Source organism: Anser brachyrhynchus (assembly GCF_964034855.1).
Source record: "Anser brachyrhynchus genome assembly, chromosome: 16".
NCBI classification, from domain to species: domain Eukaryota; kingdom Metazoa; phylum Chordata; class Aves; order Anseriformes; family Anatidae; genus Anser; species Anser brachyrhynchus.
The window spans coordinates 13602655-13619679 of NC_137734.1; the positions used below are offsets into that span (position 1 = coordinate 13602655).

The 17025-nt window shown below is 42.8% G+C and overlaps 1 protein-coding gene across 35 annotated transcripts in view; it reads left to right on the forward strand.

Annotated features, from left to right (window-relative positions):
• Positions 1–17025, forward strand: part of LOC308178992 (uncharacterized protein) — a 383170-nt gene that overhangs the window by 200757 nt on the left and 165388 nt on the right. For 19 of the 35 annotated variants that reach the window (XM_080558356.1, XM_080558354.1, XM_080558387.1 and 16 more), the window contains one exon: positions 5497–6998. The exons of 13 other annotated variants lie outside the window; for them this stretch is intronic. The gene's annotated coding sequence lies outside the window, so the exon portion shown is untranslated. Of the gene's footprint in view, positions 1–2638; positions 5414–5496; positions 6999–17025 lie in introns of those variants that run through there. 3 more of the 35 variants (XM_080558355.1, XM_080558393.1, XM_080558372.1) reach the window with 2 other exon arrangements.

Below are 17025 nucleotides of genomic sequence, written 5' to 3' on the forward strand. Positions count from 1 at the left end.
GGATTTTTTTAGGATTTTTATTATTTTTTTCATATAGGCCCTGGTTCAAGGAGGCATTTAAGCCTATGCTTAAATCTATATTTTCAGCAAATCTGTTGCCCATGTGTTCAGTATTAAGTGCATGCTAACTAGAAATAAGCTGATTAACTTTTGTCTTATGGTTGGACCTAGTATTCATTGGACACTATAGAAAAATTTCCATCGAATCCAATGAGCCCTGAGCTAAGCAGTTAAGAAGTGTGGTGGAAAGGCAGGAAGAGGGGGGTGGGAAACAGGTGGGTTAAAATTAGACTTTGGATTCCTTGGTATCTTTTGGGCTATTAAATATGTATAGAACAGAGCTCTTGTTAATGCAAATTACAAACATGTTTCAGAATCTGTTTTATAGCACATGTACAGAAAAATGATGGACTAGTAACATATGAAAGACATACTAATGATAGTAAACATTAGCTCAGTGTTCTGGTCTCCAGCATTGCTCAGAAATACGGGGGGAGTTTTCAGACTTTTCACGTTCCATGGAAATTGGTATCAGGGTCTCTTCGCTCACGCTCCCAGATCCCTCTTTATAAACCAGCCTGGTTTCCTTGGGCAGCTCTTTGCAAGTGCGTTAGATTTTCCCAGATACCTTCCTGTGCTAATTTTTGTTAATATTGTTGTTGCCAACTTAACATTTAAAAAATGCATGAAGAAGAAACGTGTGTCTGCCTGTGTTTGTGTTCTCCCTTTGCTCAACTATGTCAGAGACCAGGCCAAAAAATAACATCCCCCCCAAAACCAAATCTAACACTTCAAAAATAAATAAGTTTCTGTATTTATTTATCATGCATGTCAGGTTTACAGTGTAGAGCTAGTGATTTCTCCAAAGTGAAGCTCTTTGGGTGGCTACCTTGTATTGCTGAAGGAAGCCTCTAGCTAGAGTTGCACTAGGGTACATTAGGGCCAGAACTTGTCAAGAGATTATTTTAGTGCTAACTTTATTTCTTCTATTTTACCACCTATTTAGGTTGAGACAGGATCGTGCTACATGTTTTGTTTCGGGTCTTTTTTTCATTCTGTTTGTTAATTATTTTTTTCACATACCTTTACTGAAGACAGTGATTGCAAACACATTTGACTTTATATTCAACTCACACTTTAAGTTAACAAGTAGTTCAAAGATTAATTACCAGGAAACTTGCAGTTCATAGATTCTATTATGATACAGCTCAAGCAAAGAGAACGGGGAAAATCCAGCTGATTAGCCGGTGATTATGTGTTAGCGTGCGCTTATGGTATTTGATTGGTTGTCAGTACATGATGCAAGAACTGCTACGTGCTCGTGCTTTCCCATCTCTATTAATTTTAATGTAGTTGATGAGTTTCTAGGACTTAAAAATATTAGTGGCACTATGTCAGGTTATTACAGTTAAAATTGTTGATGCTTTAATGGATGAAATTAATCTTCACAGCAAAGGAGCGAGGGAAGTTGCTCCTGTTTCACGCGTGGCCATTTGGGCTGCGGTTCAGCTATCGCCAGCAGCAGATTCGTGCACAACCAGCTTGCCCATGGTACAAATTGGATTTGGATCTGATGTGGACGTGCTTGCCAGGGTGCAGTGTGGAAGCCACGCTGGCTCTCTGTTTTTTCTGCCAGCCTGCTGGCTCCAGGAGGATAGATCAGACCTGGTCTGGCACTTTGTGTAGTGCCAGGCTTGTGACTGAATTTGGGCCTGCACAGTCACATCAGTGCTGTGGGTAGTGCGGTTTGGTGGCAAAGGCAAGTTTAAAAAAGAAAAAAAAGTTTTGCCATGCCCTAGTTCAAAAATGGATAGTTGTTAGTAATTCTGGATGTAGCTCACGGTGCGGCCCCGCAGGCAGTTGGTGTGGAGCAGGCAGAGTAGAAAGCAGCTTGCAGTGGAGCAAGAAGCGCAGCCGAGAACCTGCAGGATGAAAATGCCCCAAGTTGGCGTTGCAGCCAACAGAAGCACGGCTGGGTTGGTATTGTGTGTCTGGGGCGCTTGTGACTTGGTAGCACCCATCCTACAGCTGGTTTTAACACCTCCCCAGGCTGCAGCATCCGGTAAGAGGGGAGCTTAGCGATGTGCGGGGAGCCCCAGGTGAAGCGTTCGTCCCGCTGTCCCTCTGGTAAGAGCAGGAGCTCTGCGTTGTAAGGTTTGCAGAGACCTGTCAGGGATGTGATTAGAATTTCCTTCCCACTCTGCTCTCACCTCGAGCAACTGCTCCCCTCGTTTTAGAGTAAATAGATGAGGACTAAATAAAAAGCTTGGGAAGAACCTGCTTGTCACTTGTGAGATGTCTCAGCCTGGTTGGAGACTCTGCCTGAATCCCTGAGCGAGTGGGAGCTCTTTCTAGCGTGAATTCCCCACATCTATAGTTCTGCTGGCTAACAAGGGAGGGCAGCGTACATAGGACAGAACAGGTTTCTATTCAGCCGTGGAGAAAGCACTTGTGAATGTTGCAGGAAATGAGATCTTAAGTCAGTGCATAAAACAATCTAATCCATCACAGCCCCGAGAATGGCCCCTCATAACTCAGGGGCTGTCATACCCCTTTGTGTGCATGCAGGCAGTTGTGGAAGAAGTGACGAACTGCGCACATATTCTGCTAAATCCGTTCTGGCAGCTGAGGTAATATATTTTCAATGCCAAGTCACATAATTTTACTTTAGCTCATTTGACTCCAGGCTACAAAGCTATTCCAGAAAACAAAGGGATGGTGTTTGAATAATGAATAATAATGAATTTAATTCTGGGGGCTTGTGCTGGGCTGCAGCCTTTAGGAGGTTAAATGCAGATAAAGTAATGGAAAGCAAAAGTTTTACCTTACAAAATAGTGGTATCTTACTCTAGTCATCTTGACTTCATTAGGCCTTGGTACCTTTGGATGGATGCAGCTGGTATCAGAGCTTAAAACTGATACGTCATTAAATATGATTTACAGATTTACACCTACAAAATAGCATAGAGTTACTCTCTATTTTTGCCTTCTGTTTTTTGTTGTTGTTGTTGTTGTTTTTTCCTTTGTCCTGTTTTTTTCTCTTGATTTTTGGTAGTTGTAGACCTTCAGTAGTTGCAAGGAAATCTGAGCATACCCTGCACCATGACAGACACCCGTGCACTCCCCTTTGGTGGCAGGACGCATCCTCAGCTGATAATTCAGCTGTTCAGGACAGAAGTAAGGCCGTATTTCCTTGGTTCCAGGCGCAGAGATGCTGCCTCCCTGGCTGTTTGACACCTAACGCGCTGCAGTCCCGACGCTGTTTGACACTTGGTGTTAGTTCAGTGACAGGTGGGCAGGCAAGGAAAAGGGATTCCCCTGCAGAGATCCTGGGAGGCAGCTTCTAGAAAGGCTTTGGTATTTGTTAATTTGCCACAGGAAATAAAACGTCACGGCGGCATTAGAGAGCCCTGAGCTTTGGGTACATAATTGTACTTTATCCCTTTGAAAATCCCCCTTTATTTTAACATTTCAAGGGAGCATGACTTTGTTTACAAACTGTTTAGCTTGTTCGTGGAGTTGCTTCAGACTGTGGTGGATTCCCGCAGACACATCCAGGCAAGCAGGAATGTGGGGAGCTGCTGCAGCTGCTTGTCAGGGGGCTTTGCCCCATCTGGGGAGGAAGCTGGTGAACGCGTGCACGAGGCTGCCCTAACCTTTGTGGCTCATACGGCACGCGGGCGTATTTGTGCTTGACTGGAGATGATGTTCCAGCTCAGCTCCTTCTTCTCAGGGTGGGTCTTCTGCTGCAGGCAGCGTGCTTGCAGCCCTAGCAAGGGCAGGCATGAATGGGAAACTGCCCACGTCTTGCTCTGAGAGGAGAAGGGGCAGAGGGGAGCGCAGCAGCAGCAGCAAGCTCAGGCAGAAGCTGTGTGCGGCTTCCTCAAGAGCTGCAGGAAAGCCTGGTGAGATCCTCCCTGGAGAAGGTGGAAAGGTCCACGGGGAAAGGAAAGGGGATGAAGGGGACTTGCTGCTCACCTGCACGTGGCTCTGATCCTTCCTGTGCTCGTAAAATGCAGTGTGGTGCTGCGGAAATCAGGGTGATGCTGAAGGCTCAGTGTCACTTGCTAACTCACGGCAGAAGATCGGATGAACCAGGAAGGGGAAGTCACCTTTAGAAACAATTTGGTAAATACTGAATGTTTAAAGGGAAGAAATCGAGAGGCTTGGCAGCACAGTGGGTTTACAGAGTCTGTTATGGGGAAGAGGTAGACAACGCTGTTCTCTGATCCTGTTCATGAAGAAGAGCGATGTATAGGACAGCGATGTGTGGGATGTACGTTCTTTGTCTGTAGCCTGTTTGTGGCAGTGCTTTTTTCATGTCGGAGAATGAGAAAGTGAAGCTGATTATAAACAGAAATAAGAGAGTCGTTCAGGCACCATGTGCATGGGACTTGTAGCAAGCTCCACCGGAGGTCCGGGCACTGAATATTTGCAGGATTATGTGTCATCTTGTGGATCTGTTTTCACGTTCCAAGCCATCTGGCATACAGGAGTAAACAAACAGCAGAAAAGATAAGTAAACTGGGCTTTAACTATTTTTTTCCCAGTCTTAATACTGTAAGAGTAGAGGAAAGGACTTTTAATTCCTAAAATAAGTTAATTTCTGATTACATCTAATATTAAGTTAAGCAGTAAATGTAACACTTCCACCTTACAGGAAGCCGGTTTCCCATTTCCTTTGCTCACAAGGCCGTGTGTGTGCTTTCTGCCAGCTCTAGCTGTTGTGAGAACAGTGATAACCACGATAAGGCTGCTGCACTTGGGGCTGCCGTAAGGCTTCCCGGTGCGACCCTTCCCTGCATTTCAACCAGCAGCGGAGGTTAGAAGAGGTTGTTGGCAGAAAAAGTTAACCTAACCTCTTCTACCTTCACTCAAGTCAGACAGGCGGCTCTGCTGGCTGGTGGGAAGAAATGGCAGCTTGTGGCATGGAGCAGGAAGGGAGCAGCAGGGGTAGTTCAGGGTGTCAAGTCTCTTAACTGGCAATGGTGCAGCAAGGAGCTCTGATGTCCCTGGGAGAAGCCAGAATGGTTTTTCTGCAGAGCATCCATTGCATAACGCTGCTTTGTCCCACGGCAGTGAATCACAGGTGTTAAGTTGGAACACTTAACCCAGAATTTCACTGCAACAAGAGAAATAACCCAAAATGTGAGTGTGGTGCTTTAATGCCCAGCTCCCATCAAACAAAGCAGTCCTGTTATCCGGCTTACCTCCAACTGCACGTTCCTTTGCCTTTTTTCGTGCTCACTGGCATTTACGAGAGGAGTTAAACTGGCTGAGGAAGACCTCTGCAAAAAGACTCATTCTTTACCAGTTCAGCCCCTTGGATCCAAAATAGGACACACAAGTACCTTAAACGATACCAATCTAATTAAAATGTGAATTCCGTCTTTTTGAAGATGGAAGACTGTAGGTAAGGTACAGTGTGGAAAATGCTGGAAAGTGCAGTTACGCTACAAGAGTTGTCTGACTTTTTTTTTCTCTTCGTATTAATAGTGCAGTGGAATTGCTAATTCGTTCACAGAAAACTCAGGCGCAAGCACAGTTTCACACCTGTGGCAGTGCTGGAAGGAGGAGCTGGCACACGATCACTGTTATTTCTTATGTTCATTGTGGAAACGCTTACCTCCCCAGCTGAAGGTGAGGATTTCATCATGCTGTGTAGGGATGTATGCAGCTTAACCTGCTCTTGAGCTTCCCAGCAGGCCTTAACACAGCCTGTACCTGTGCATAAAGGGCTCCTAGAACGAGCTGCTCGAGCCCCGGCCCTCCAGGGATGCTGCAGAGCTTTGCCTGGAAAGAGCAGGTCATGCTCCGGGCTGGTGCTCCTCGTGGCGTTGGGCAGGCTCAAGGAGAAGCCAAGATATAAATACTGAGCAGCAAAATGTTTTCATCAGCCTATGTTCACGTCAGCAGATAGCTGCTGCTCTGCGTCCCGTGGGCATTGGCTGAGTGTGAGTGCTTTTCCCAGTGTGGAGCTGGGGCGTGTAATGAGAGGAAAGCTTGCAAATGATGTGGTTACGTACCAATGTCATACTTATTCCGGTACAGTGCAGGCCAATTTGTTTCTAGGGACGGGACAATAAGTGTTTTCTATGTATTTTAATTGCTATACAAACAAATTAAGAGGATTATCAGCAATTTAAAGGGGTGATTAAAAAAGGGGGGGGGGGGATGGAGGAGTAAATGGCTAAAGCAAATAAAAAATAAAAGTCCTGTCTGGACAGGGCAATGTGTGTTGAAATGCAAAGGTGGACCATGAAGGTATGATCTCTTTGGGAAGCAGATTTTCTGTTTGTTCTGTCCATTTTGCAGTGCCTAGCACATGGGGCTTCTACATGCTACTGCGTTATTAATAATGAATGACCACGAGAAGGAAAAACAGAGCAAGAATAACAAGGAGGCTGAGGCAGTTACCAGAGTGCTGAATTGTTCTGGTAGTTGAGCACTGGCGAAAAACAGGTTTCTCACTGTGTTAGGGAGTTGCACCCAGTTATGCACGGGACTGATGAAAATAAATGAGTGGGACCCATCGAGGGCTGGGAGAAGAGAGGCAGGAGGGATGCTGTCCGCCTCCATGGTTGGTATCAGTGGCTGGCAAGTGATGTTGGCTTGTATGTTTGTGGAATTGATTTCTCTAGGGTCATAGAAGCAGAAACTAAGTTTTCTGAAATGCAATCCTTTCCCTGCATTCTTTTTAAAGAGAAAAGAAAGAAATGTGTGGGAGGCTTTTGTGATGAGGGCAATGGCACCGAGAAGGAATTAATAGGGCGTGGAGCCAAAAGTGAGGATGGGAAGCGTAAGAACAGCTCTCGAGCCCCCTGACTCATGAATCCCTCTTTCTCTTCAGCATCTCAACTGCATGACTCTCTCTGGCCCCTGCCCTCCTTGAGAGCCAGGAGAAGGTTCTTCCCTCTGACTTTGGGCTGAAGGGGGAAAGGACAAGACTGAAGAAAATTTCCCTGGAGCTTTGAGGCCAGAAAAGACCAGGACACACAGTGGGTATTCATAAGTGGATTTTAAAGCAGCCATTTTCAGCCCCTGAACTTTTGTCTGTGTAACTATCAAACTTAGGGTGGGGACAATTATTCTGTTTCTTGAAGTACTATGAAGGAAATATTAGGATCCCAGAGTGTTCTTGCACCCCAAGATAATTAAATAGTAAATGAAACCCCGCTGACAGTTCTGGGATTTGGGAATTCAACCCCCTTAGCAGTAGATGCTTTGCCCAAAGTATGGTCAAGATTTTGAGTGGCAAGGTGAACTTTTAAACATGCTAACTCAGCACTTCTTCGTTTCGAAAATCCCTGGAGTTTGTATATAGAAGAATCTACTTTTGCTGAAGAAAAAAAAAAAAAAGAGAGAGAAAGGAAGAAGAAATGTGCAAACTGGTTTCCCTTGGAATTGCTCTGACTCCAACTTCAGCATGAGGTGCAATCAGTTAACTAGTAACACTGGCATCTCCATTAATTGTAAATCCAAATTTAACCAAAACTGACAAGAAGGATCATGGTGATCCCAGACCTTATCCAATGCCTTTTGACATTAGTGGGACTTCTTCAGTTTACTTGGGTAGAAGCTGGGCAAGACCCACGTTAGATGCCTGTCTCATTGGTACCTAGGCAATCTGTAATTCCAATGAGACCTTAGGTTTGATTAAGAATGTTTAATAAGATAGCTTCTGTGTTTAAACAGCCAATTTGTAGAGGCTCCTTTCCCTACAGTGATAGTCATTGGATATTCTTAAGGGTAATTTCATTGTAAGATGTTTCACACTACGAAAATAATTTCCAACCCATATTGAGTTATTTATTTAACTTTAAAGAGCTTCTTTTCTTCTTTGTGTCCCTGCAGTCCATTTGTAATTGCCCGGTTCAAACTGAAATCTGTATGTTCTTGGCTACCTTTTTTGTTTCTGTACCAAATTGTAAGCAAACCCTGAAGTATGGTCAGATTAGGGATCAAACGCTGATTTTCTGTTTCTTTCCTTGCAAATTCCTGGGGGGTGGAGGGGAGGAATCAATATGCTAATGCTGTTGCATCAAGCTTTAAAATCTGCACACATCAATAGGCAGCTGTTCCGTGCTTTTTAGCATATTAGGCCAAGTTTCTGATTTCAAACATATTGGTGTAAAATCAGAGGGACTTCGTAGGAACTGCTTTGGATTTACACCACTTGCTTGGACTGGGTCAGACTGTTAAATCAATCCAGGATCAAAATTTAGATTTGCATCAACTATTACTATAGTAATTAGAGTTCGGTTAGGAATGGGGTACCTGCGCCTTCATAGCTACTCTTCAGGGAAATTAAAACAAAATTATGTGGCATTGTATTCTGTCCCATATATATGGCTTTTCTGATTTGGTAAATGTATATGAAGTAGTATTTGTACCTCACCAATTTAGTACAAAATAAAATCCTTTCAAGTCAGAGAGTAATGTTCTCTGCTTTATATTTGAAAAAAAAACAAAACAAAACCCAAATGAATCCTATGCTACGCTGTGATTTGCAATAAAGTTGATCAATGTGATCTTCCTCCACAAATTGCAGACCATACCAATCACATTCTTTTGAGTAATACTGTTGTTTTGCCTTGAAGTACATTGCTGTTGTTCCTGGTGTTAAGTATGGCATCTTAAGACTTTTTAATAGAAAGAAACTAAATGAAAATTGATTGATAAAAGCTCCATCAAGATGTTTATTGTTTTTGCCCAGGGGTAAAGCAGAAACTTTTGAAAGCCATGTCATTTGTATTAGATACTGTTTTTCAAAGTGCATGGGCAATGGAGATGTGAACATGAAGGTAGGAAATGGCTTTTAATCATTAATAACTTGCGCAGGGAGCTTGTAGTACAAGGTAGTGTGTCCAGCTTTATGCTGGATAAGGATGGTTTGTCACAAAAAGCAATGTACGAAGGTGTGGTGGAAGATTGTGTATGCAATCCTGGTTCTGAGGTTGGCATCCACAGCAGCTTCAAGCATATGGAAAGGCAAGAGAAAATACCTGATCAACAACTGGCACTACGTTATACTCCAACTGTGTTGGACACAAGTGCAACACAAGAAAGGGGATGTGGCTTAGCTGACTACAGGGCTTTTAAAACTTCTTAGCCCTCTGGGAGCAGGACCTGAAACAACTCCTCTCCATAGTTCTTGGAGTATCATGGCAGAAGCAATCCATCATCATCAGTAAGGGAACTGCGGTGAGGTAAGAGCCGCAAATTGTCCTATGCATGTAGGGAAATAACATCCAGTCTGAGAGCCCAGAGGAAATAACATGAAAGATGATCATAATGGAAGGAATCTTAAGGGAGTTGTAGAGGATACTTGTTCTTGGCTGTTGTGGTGGGACACGGGTTTGAAAACGCCCACTCGAGGCAGTAGCTTCCTTCATGACTTGTAACCCCAGCTACCCAAGGTAACTGGCTCATCTGTGTAAGAGTGAGCTGGCTTGAGCTAAACATTTTATCTCTTGGATTAACTTCGTACTCTAGAGAGGTTATTTTTCCCCAAAGTATCTCAGAAACGTCTCTAATTCTGAAGAAGTATCAATGTGTGTGGTCAGAAATGTGCATCCTGCTCCCCAGCACTCAGGGAGGCAGAGAAGCCCAGTTGCTCCTTTGGCGACTCACGGTGGTTTTACACTTGGCTCTCCATGGGTCTTGTAGCTCTTCAGAGCTGTTAAGTGATTTGGGCAGCACCCATTCGTGTGTTGATTATGATGGTTCAGAGAAGATGAAGGGTAGGAGTGATCCCAGACTCTCTGCAGTCAGACAGCAGCAATGTGGGCTGCCTGTGTCGTGTCACCCCAACCATCATTTCAGGTATGGGGCTGTAGTGGAAGCTGACCTTGTAGCAGTAACTTTGGCATGCAAGTCATGGCATCCAGCTCCTGACTTGAAAAGCCTCCAGCCTAAATGGAAAATCAAAACCCAAACAAACCCAAACTGGAAAAGGTTTGGAAAAACAGGTGAGGTAATGCGACTTGCCTGAGACCACGCAGCACTGGTGGCAGAGCCAGAGCTCTGTCCTGGAGTCTGGTGCAGCGGACATTGCAGTGGATTATCCTGCTGTATTCCTTACAAGACCATAGTTGAATTTTTCTACTCATTTTGCTCTGCTCTTGCTGAAAGAGCTTGCATGGATTTCTGGTGGTTTGAGGTTTTTTGCTTTGTTTCGCTTGTGCAATGTAGACAACTTGGAAATGACATACATGTGGAAGTTTCTTCTGGTGGCCCATTGGGAAGGTAACCATTAGGACAAGCTGGAAAGAGTCCCTGATTTCTCTTCTACATCTGTTGGACTTTACTTTTCAACTTTTGTTGAAGAAGGAAAAATATTTTTTTGAAAATTTCTAGGGAAAAATGAATAATTTTCTGGTGAGCACTGTGCAGCTGTTTTTTGTTTGTTTATATTTGGGACATGCCACTATTAATCAGTTAAGTATTTTTTGTTAAAAATAAATACTAAAAACACTTTAGGTCTAGAAAGGATACTTGTGGTCAAAATACAGTTTAACAAAACTCAACAATCCAGAAGCGGTAACGTAATTTTTGTTTCCATATGCTATTTATAATCCAAGTAAACTAATATATTTATTTCTTTTATACTTGGAAAAGGAAGGAATAAACTGTTTGACTGGAGAAAGTTCAAACACTACAGTGATAAAATCCATGTTACTGTATGTGCAAGTAGTGTGTGCATTTTAGTTCTACCATTTTTCAGTCTTGGTATTGCTTCTTTGCCGATAGTTTCTGTAGCCCTTTCTGTGTATATGTGCTTATTTAAAAAAAAAAAACAGAGGGGAGGGGAGAGAGTTACAATACTTTCTAGATGTGTTGTACAGCATATCTTTTGTGATGGGGTATCAGGTAAGTGTTTGAGAAATAGATGTTTTCAAGCATAATTTCTCAGTGTGTACAAACACTGGTAGAGGCCACGCACAAGTTAAGCAGGCAGAAATGCACAGGCGAGATTAGACTCTTCCAAGGTCAGGCCCTTCAAATACATTGCATATCAGCTGTGCTAAGAGTTGGCAATGGGACTTGAACTAAACATATGACAAGCATATGGAAAATATATTCATTTGCTTTGTGTGTTTAAAAAATGGATCATACTCGATGTGCTACTGCCTTTGAGGACTGTAAGATAAGATGTGGCAAGGTTCAACGACTTTGAGACGGGAATCCTGGGTACAGCCCAGATGGAGGCCTGATACCAAAAGCGCTCTTTGAACATTAATGGCCCCAAAGAACTGAAATTCCTTTTAGGTTTTTCCACCACGCCCTTTAAAACAGTGTGAGTGCAAACAATTTCCAGTTGTGTTTGTCCTTGTGCCAGCCTGCAGTTTAAGCAGTGAGGAGAAGGAGTTCTCGGAGAGGGTTGGCGTTGGTTGAACGCAACGTGCGTATCCCTGTATGAGGGTGAACATTTCCGAGGGGAAGCTGTGAGAGAGGCAAGGTATGAGAGGAAGCTGCTGACCTCTGGCATGCAGGGGGAGAGTGCCATCATGGTAGAGAACAGGGTGCAGATGACATTGCGGCCATGGTGACCTGATGGCGTAGTGGCACCAGGAGGAATGGCCTTCCTCCACTGCTCTGCTCTCCCTCCCTTGAACGCTCTCCCTTCCTCCATTGCAATCCTGAGCTAAGCTAATTCAGGCAGAAAAATACTCTGTGAAGGTGCTCTCTCTTTTTTTTTTTTTAATTGTTTTTGCTCCCTGTACTGCTAATTGCAGGGTTCTGCACGGTGTTACAGGGTGCCACACAACCTGGGGGGAAGTGGGACCTCCCTTTTTGGGGTCAAAGTTAAACCATGCGCTGGTAGGAATAGCTCGAGTCTCTGGTTTGGTCCAAGCTAATCTGGTGGTTAGAGCATAGGAGGTGAAAAGATGCCTTAAACCTAGCTTTTCCCTTCCTTCTTGAGGTCTTGCGCCAAATAGGGAACGGAGAAATTGGCTCAAAAGCCTTTATTTTTTCCTGCTCGCTTTCTGTTATTTGTTGTTTTTCTTTTAAAGTAGACTTCCAGGCCGAATGTGATTTTCCTGTGGGAGTAAATGCTGAGCTCTGTCTGCGTTTTTATCTCCGTAGTTGACAATAATAAAAATTCCAAACAACTTCCCCCGCGTTCCCTGCTTTGCTGCTGTCGTGTTTTCTGCTGGTTGACAAAGTCACCTCTGTGGCCTTAATATTTGGGTACATTTATTTTTCAGAGTGCTGGAAGCTTCACGGCTTGTTGATGTTTTCGAAAAGCTTCCACAAAAGCTGTTGAAACACCGCATGCCGCACTGTTAGGAATTTAGGAATTTTCCACTCCCACTCCCCAACTGGTTTTTAGATCAGTGTTTGTGTTTTCTCTGAAGCACCCCGCGAGCATCTCCTGTCAGGAGGGTTTGGGGGAGAGGCTGAGGAATCGGTAGTGCAATTTTTCTTCCCGTGAAATCTTCCTTGTCCACCGTGCTCCTGTAGCAAGTCCTGGGAAGAAGAGGTGCATCTTCTCTCCTTTGTGGGCACAGTCCTTTTGGCAGAAGCAAAATCACAGAGAGCACTTCCAACAGCTTCTTTTGTGGCTTCTACTTTCCACTAATCCCCGCATAAACTGTTTCAGTCCTTGCAGATACCCATTTCCCCCCAAAGGCTGTGTGTGTACTAGGTGTAGACCCAGACACCTGAGAAAGAACTTGGGATCTACATCCAAAGCTTTTCTATTCCCTGTTTTAGCAAACAAAAAGCTCAGGAGATGCAGACGAGATGAGCATGGTTTGCCCATGCCATACCTAGTTGGAAACAGATCTTCCTATGGCACAAGGAAGCTGATCTTTTCTAACACAAAATAGGTTCTCGTAAGAGTTTCAGGCAAGAGATGAGGCAATGTGGAGACTTCCATGTCTGTGACTGGAGGTTGGAACTGGATTTCAGTCGCTGCTGGTTGCTGCAGTCTGATTGCTGGCAAATCAAGTGCCAGGGGAGTCGGATCTTAGGAGGCTTTAAGCAGAGTAAGCAGGAGTTGAAACCACTTCTCTTGTCGTTGCTACCTTGCGTAATTCCTCCATCCACCCTCAGGGATTCCAAAAATATTACTTGCCTAATCACTAACTTTGTTTAACCTATGTCCCTCTGTTGTACAAATCAAATCCCAAATGAAGCCTGCTTCTGTTGGGTGGTGCCAGTGGTAGGGAGATCTTGGCTGGGCTGCTACTCAGGCCTTTTAAGGGGATGTAAGAAATGAAGGCGTGTAACTTTTGCTACTTATGGAAAACACCATTTTTCTTTTCTTTCTTGGAAAAACTATTTGATCAATTTTAATCTCAGATCAATTTGCACAAAGATTTTTATTTCTTCTGGCTGTTAAGCTTTTGTATCTCTGGGTTTATCTTAATAATAACAAAAACAAAATACCCGATGACCCATAACAAGATTCACTTTGTTCTTTTTTTTTGTTTGTTTGTTTTTACTCTGTGTACAATTTGGAAATGTCTGGTTTTGAATGAAGCTGTGATTGAAAGCCATTTAGGATGGTCAGGGGCATGCAGAATATGGGCAGAAAGCTGACGTTACTTCTCCATTTCCAGTGAAGTCAGCGTTTTCACTTCTATCCGGCCCCTAAGCTGCAGTTTCACTTTGATGGCTGTACTGCTTGGACTTTTGTAGTAAAAGCAAATAAATAAGTACGAATATGTTGTTTTAAGCTTGGACTGGGACCGTATCTGGTCACTAATGCACCACTGAAGGGGAGATGAGTGCTACACAAGCTGGCTGGTTGCAAGGAATGGAGTGTGAAATGCAGCTTTCCTGTCTCCAAATATTCCTTCTCTTCATACATGTACGCTCAAAAAATTCTGAGTCAGATGTCGACACCATTCCTACTGCCTTGATTTCTGTAAAGTGTTAATGAAAGTGAATTAACACAATGATGAAACAGATATTTAGTTTTTCTTTTATATTTGCTAAGCTTTTACTAAGCTTATATCAGGAAGAGAAGTCGTTTGGTAAAACTCCTTTAATTTTTAAAATTATAGAACCATATATTAGAACCAAACACATCAATTCCATAAATTGGTAGTTAGACTAATTATTAAATGTTTGCGTAGTGTTTAAAGTTTTCTCAAAGTATGTGCCTGCCATATGCTAGAGGCAGGCCGGTTAATATTATTTATTTCAGCCTACATGTTTTCTAGCAATATGAATCTGTAGAAAGATTTTTGTGTGTGTGAATAATGTTATATATTCACAGTCAGTAATTTTTCAGTTTTCCATCGTTTTTTGGAACCTGGTTCAAAAAGCTGTGTTTTGCTTATTGTACCCGTAAATCTCTATTTATTGATTTTAATATCCTAACTCCAGAAACCTGGGTTATGTTCAGGTTTATGGCTACGACCTTCAGTCAAGCAGATCTCGGCCCCTTAGATGTTCCATGCCGTGCTTTACAGCATAAGGAATCAAGCAAGAAGGGTATGTAGCTAGGAAGAGTACTGAATCGCAGAACTACAGGACAGGGTGTCTCCACAATGATTATCGTTATTATCAAAGTGTAATTTATCCAATTAGTTGATTTCATTAAACAGGTTCGATTGACTCTTTTTCTCCTGCCATGTTTTAATGTGTTTATATCTCGAATGAGTGAAAGATGTATTGTTTGACATGACAGCTTTCTTTGTGTGTAGCTCCCTCTTTATTTCAATCCAGTGACTGACAAAAGATAGGAAAGGGTCTTTTTGATGTAGTGTAGGGAATTTGTTCCTGATTTGACATCCTAATTGATTGGGGATTTCTTATTATATTAAGGAATTTTCATCCTGAATTGTTCAGCAGCGCAGCATTGGTTCATTGCAACAGGAGGATAAGAAATGAAGATGTCAACATGAATCAAAAAAGGAGAACTGTTAAGAATGCTTTTCAGCACTGCCATCATTAGACATGGCTAATAATTTTTCTCTTGCTTCTTATTACTTCCAATCCTATGCTTCTGTTCTCTGCAGTGGCTTCAGAGCTTATTTTTAAAGAAAGTGTCTTCTTTTTAAAGCTTTTTCAAAAAGAGATGGTTGAAATATATGGAGCATGTTCATGTAAAAAGTTGACCATCTCTGTATTTCACTACGAAACTGAAAGGTTGTTTAGAGTTTTGAATTTTCCCCTCTCTTTTCAATGAAAAATTAAAAATAAAAAAAGGTAGTGAACAATAGGGGACAGAAGGAAAGGAGGGGAAGGACACTATAGAACTCCTTTTGTAGCTAAGGAAAGATGCTTTGCAGAGAGATTTCACCCTGCTCAGCTGAGCAAAATCTGATTTAGGAGCATTACCAGAGGCCTAAATTCTCTTCCGTGTAATCTAGCCAGTCCTTGAGATCAGCTTGTCTTACAAACTGTGAGAAGTCCAGGCAGCCTACAAGCAGTCTGGAAGGCTTATGGTCGATGGGCTGTGATGGTGTGCATTCACGTGCCTCTTCTTGGCAGCAGTGCCCACCCTGACGCCACCCCTTCCAACGTGCTGGTTTGTGTGCACGGGTGGGTGAAAAAGAGCTTGGCTAAAACCAGTAGGTCTTCGTAACGTTGCTTCCTTGCAATGTTCTTGCTTCCAGACTTTGGTGGTATTTGAGCTGGCATTGCCATCAGGGGAAATGTTCAGGAGATGACGCCCTTAGCCTTGAAGTGAAGGCGCAGCCCCTGTATGTTTCTGTACAGCGGAAATCCTGGTATCAATGAGCTGAGATGCAGGCAGAGGGGAAGCACAGACTCTGCACAATGACATCTTAAAAAAAAAAAAAAAAAAAGAACAAATTAAATGAATTGGTTATTTTTACAGAGATTTTGCTTAAGGGAGAAAATTACTGTGACTTCTGGAAGGAGCTGGGTATTTCATCATGTTCCTGTGTTTCGAGAAATAGAAAATATAGCCATGATGGCGCTGATTGTTTTTAAAATGAAACTGTCTGTAGTTATCTCTAGAGATAATAATCCCCTGCTGGTTTAGTGCTTCCTTGATTTTGTTCATATAAATCTGGAGAACGAGGCTTCACAAGGATGCATCAGCTCTCCCATGCCACCTGCACGTACCACCGTCCGAGTGTTGTGTCAAAACTAGTTTTCAAAAATGATTCTCTAAAGTTCTGTCGAGGTGATTTTGCTCAATTGTTTTTGCTGTTGTTGGCTTTTTAATTTTTTTTCCAGTCAGGGACTTGAATGTAGCAATTCTTTTATCACTGATTTTACCTTTTTATTGATAGTGTATGATGGTGGGATAAGAGGATTTGTGGGCTTATGCTGGTTTTGCAGATAGGGGCCTGGGTATAGCAGCTTTTGATGACTGTCAGTTCAACAGTCGTTCCTTTTTAGGGGTAGCTTGGCCTTGTATCTACCTTTAATATATATATATATATATAAAATAGATATATATTTATACAAAGATCTGAAAGTACTTTTAAATGGTTTAAACTCACTATTTTTATATCAATGATATAGAAAACTGAAATTGTAGAGGGGGTAAAAATGAAATTCTGTGTTGCTTATAATGACACCAGGTTCTAAATCAAGTTTGCCCAGTGCCCACGGTGGCACAGCTACTTCGAGGCAATTGTTTTACATGAGGTTTTTGCCTCTTGGTTACTCTAGCTTGTGTTTTTCTGAAATCAGTAACAGTTGAATGTGCTCTTAAAAATGATGCGTAGATATGCTTTTCAAAAGAACAATTTTACTTTGATCCCTATAATTTCATGAAAAAAAAACCCACAAACCCAACAGCATTTGCTTACAGGTTGGACATAGCTTTATAATTTTGTCAGAGACCAACAAGGCGTGATGGGTGTTACTTTAGGAACCATGTGCAGTTAGCCCTGCTCGGGCCTTGGCCACCAGAAGATAATTTACTGCTGCCAGCAGCTGGCGGAGTTGGTCCTTCAGCCAAAGTGATGGATGTCAGCAAAGCTGAGCTCAGACTTCGGGCATTCAACTTCCAAAGGTGATTTCTACTGAAGCCAAGCTCACGTGAAAGTGAAAATTATGGGTAGAAGTGTAGCCACGTGTTGGGTG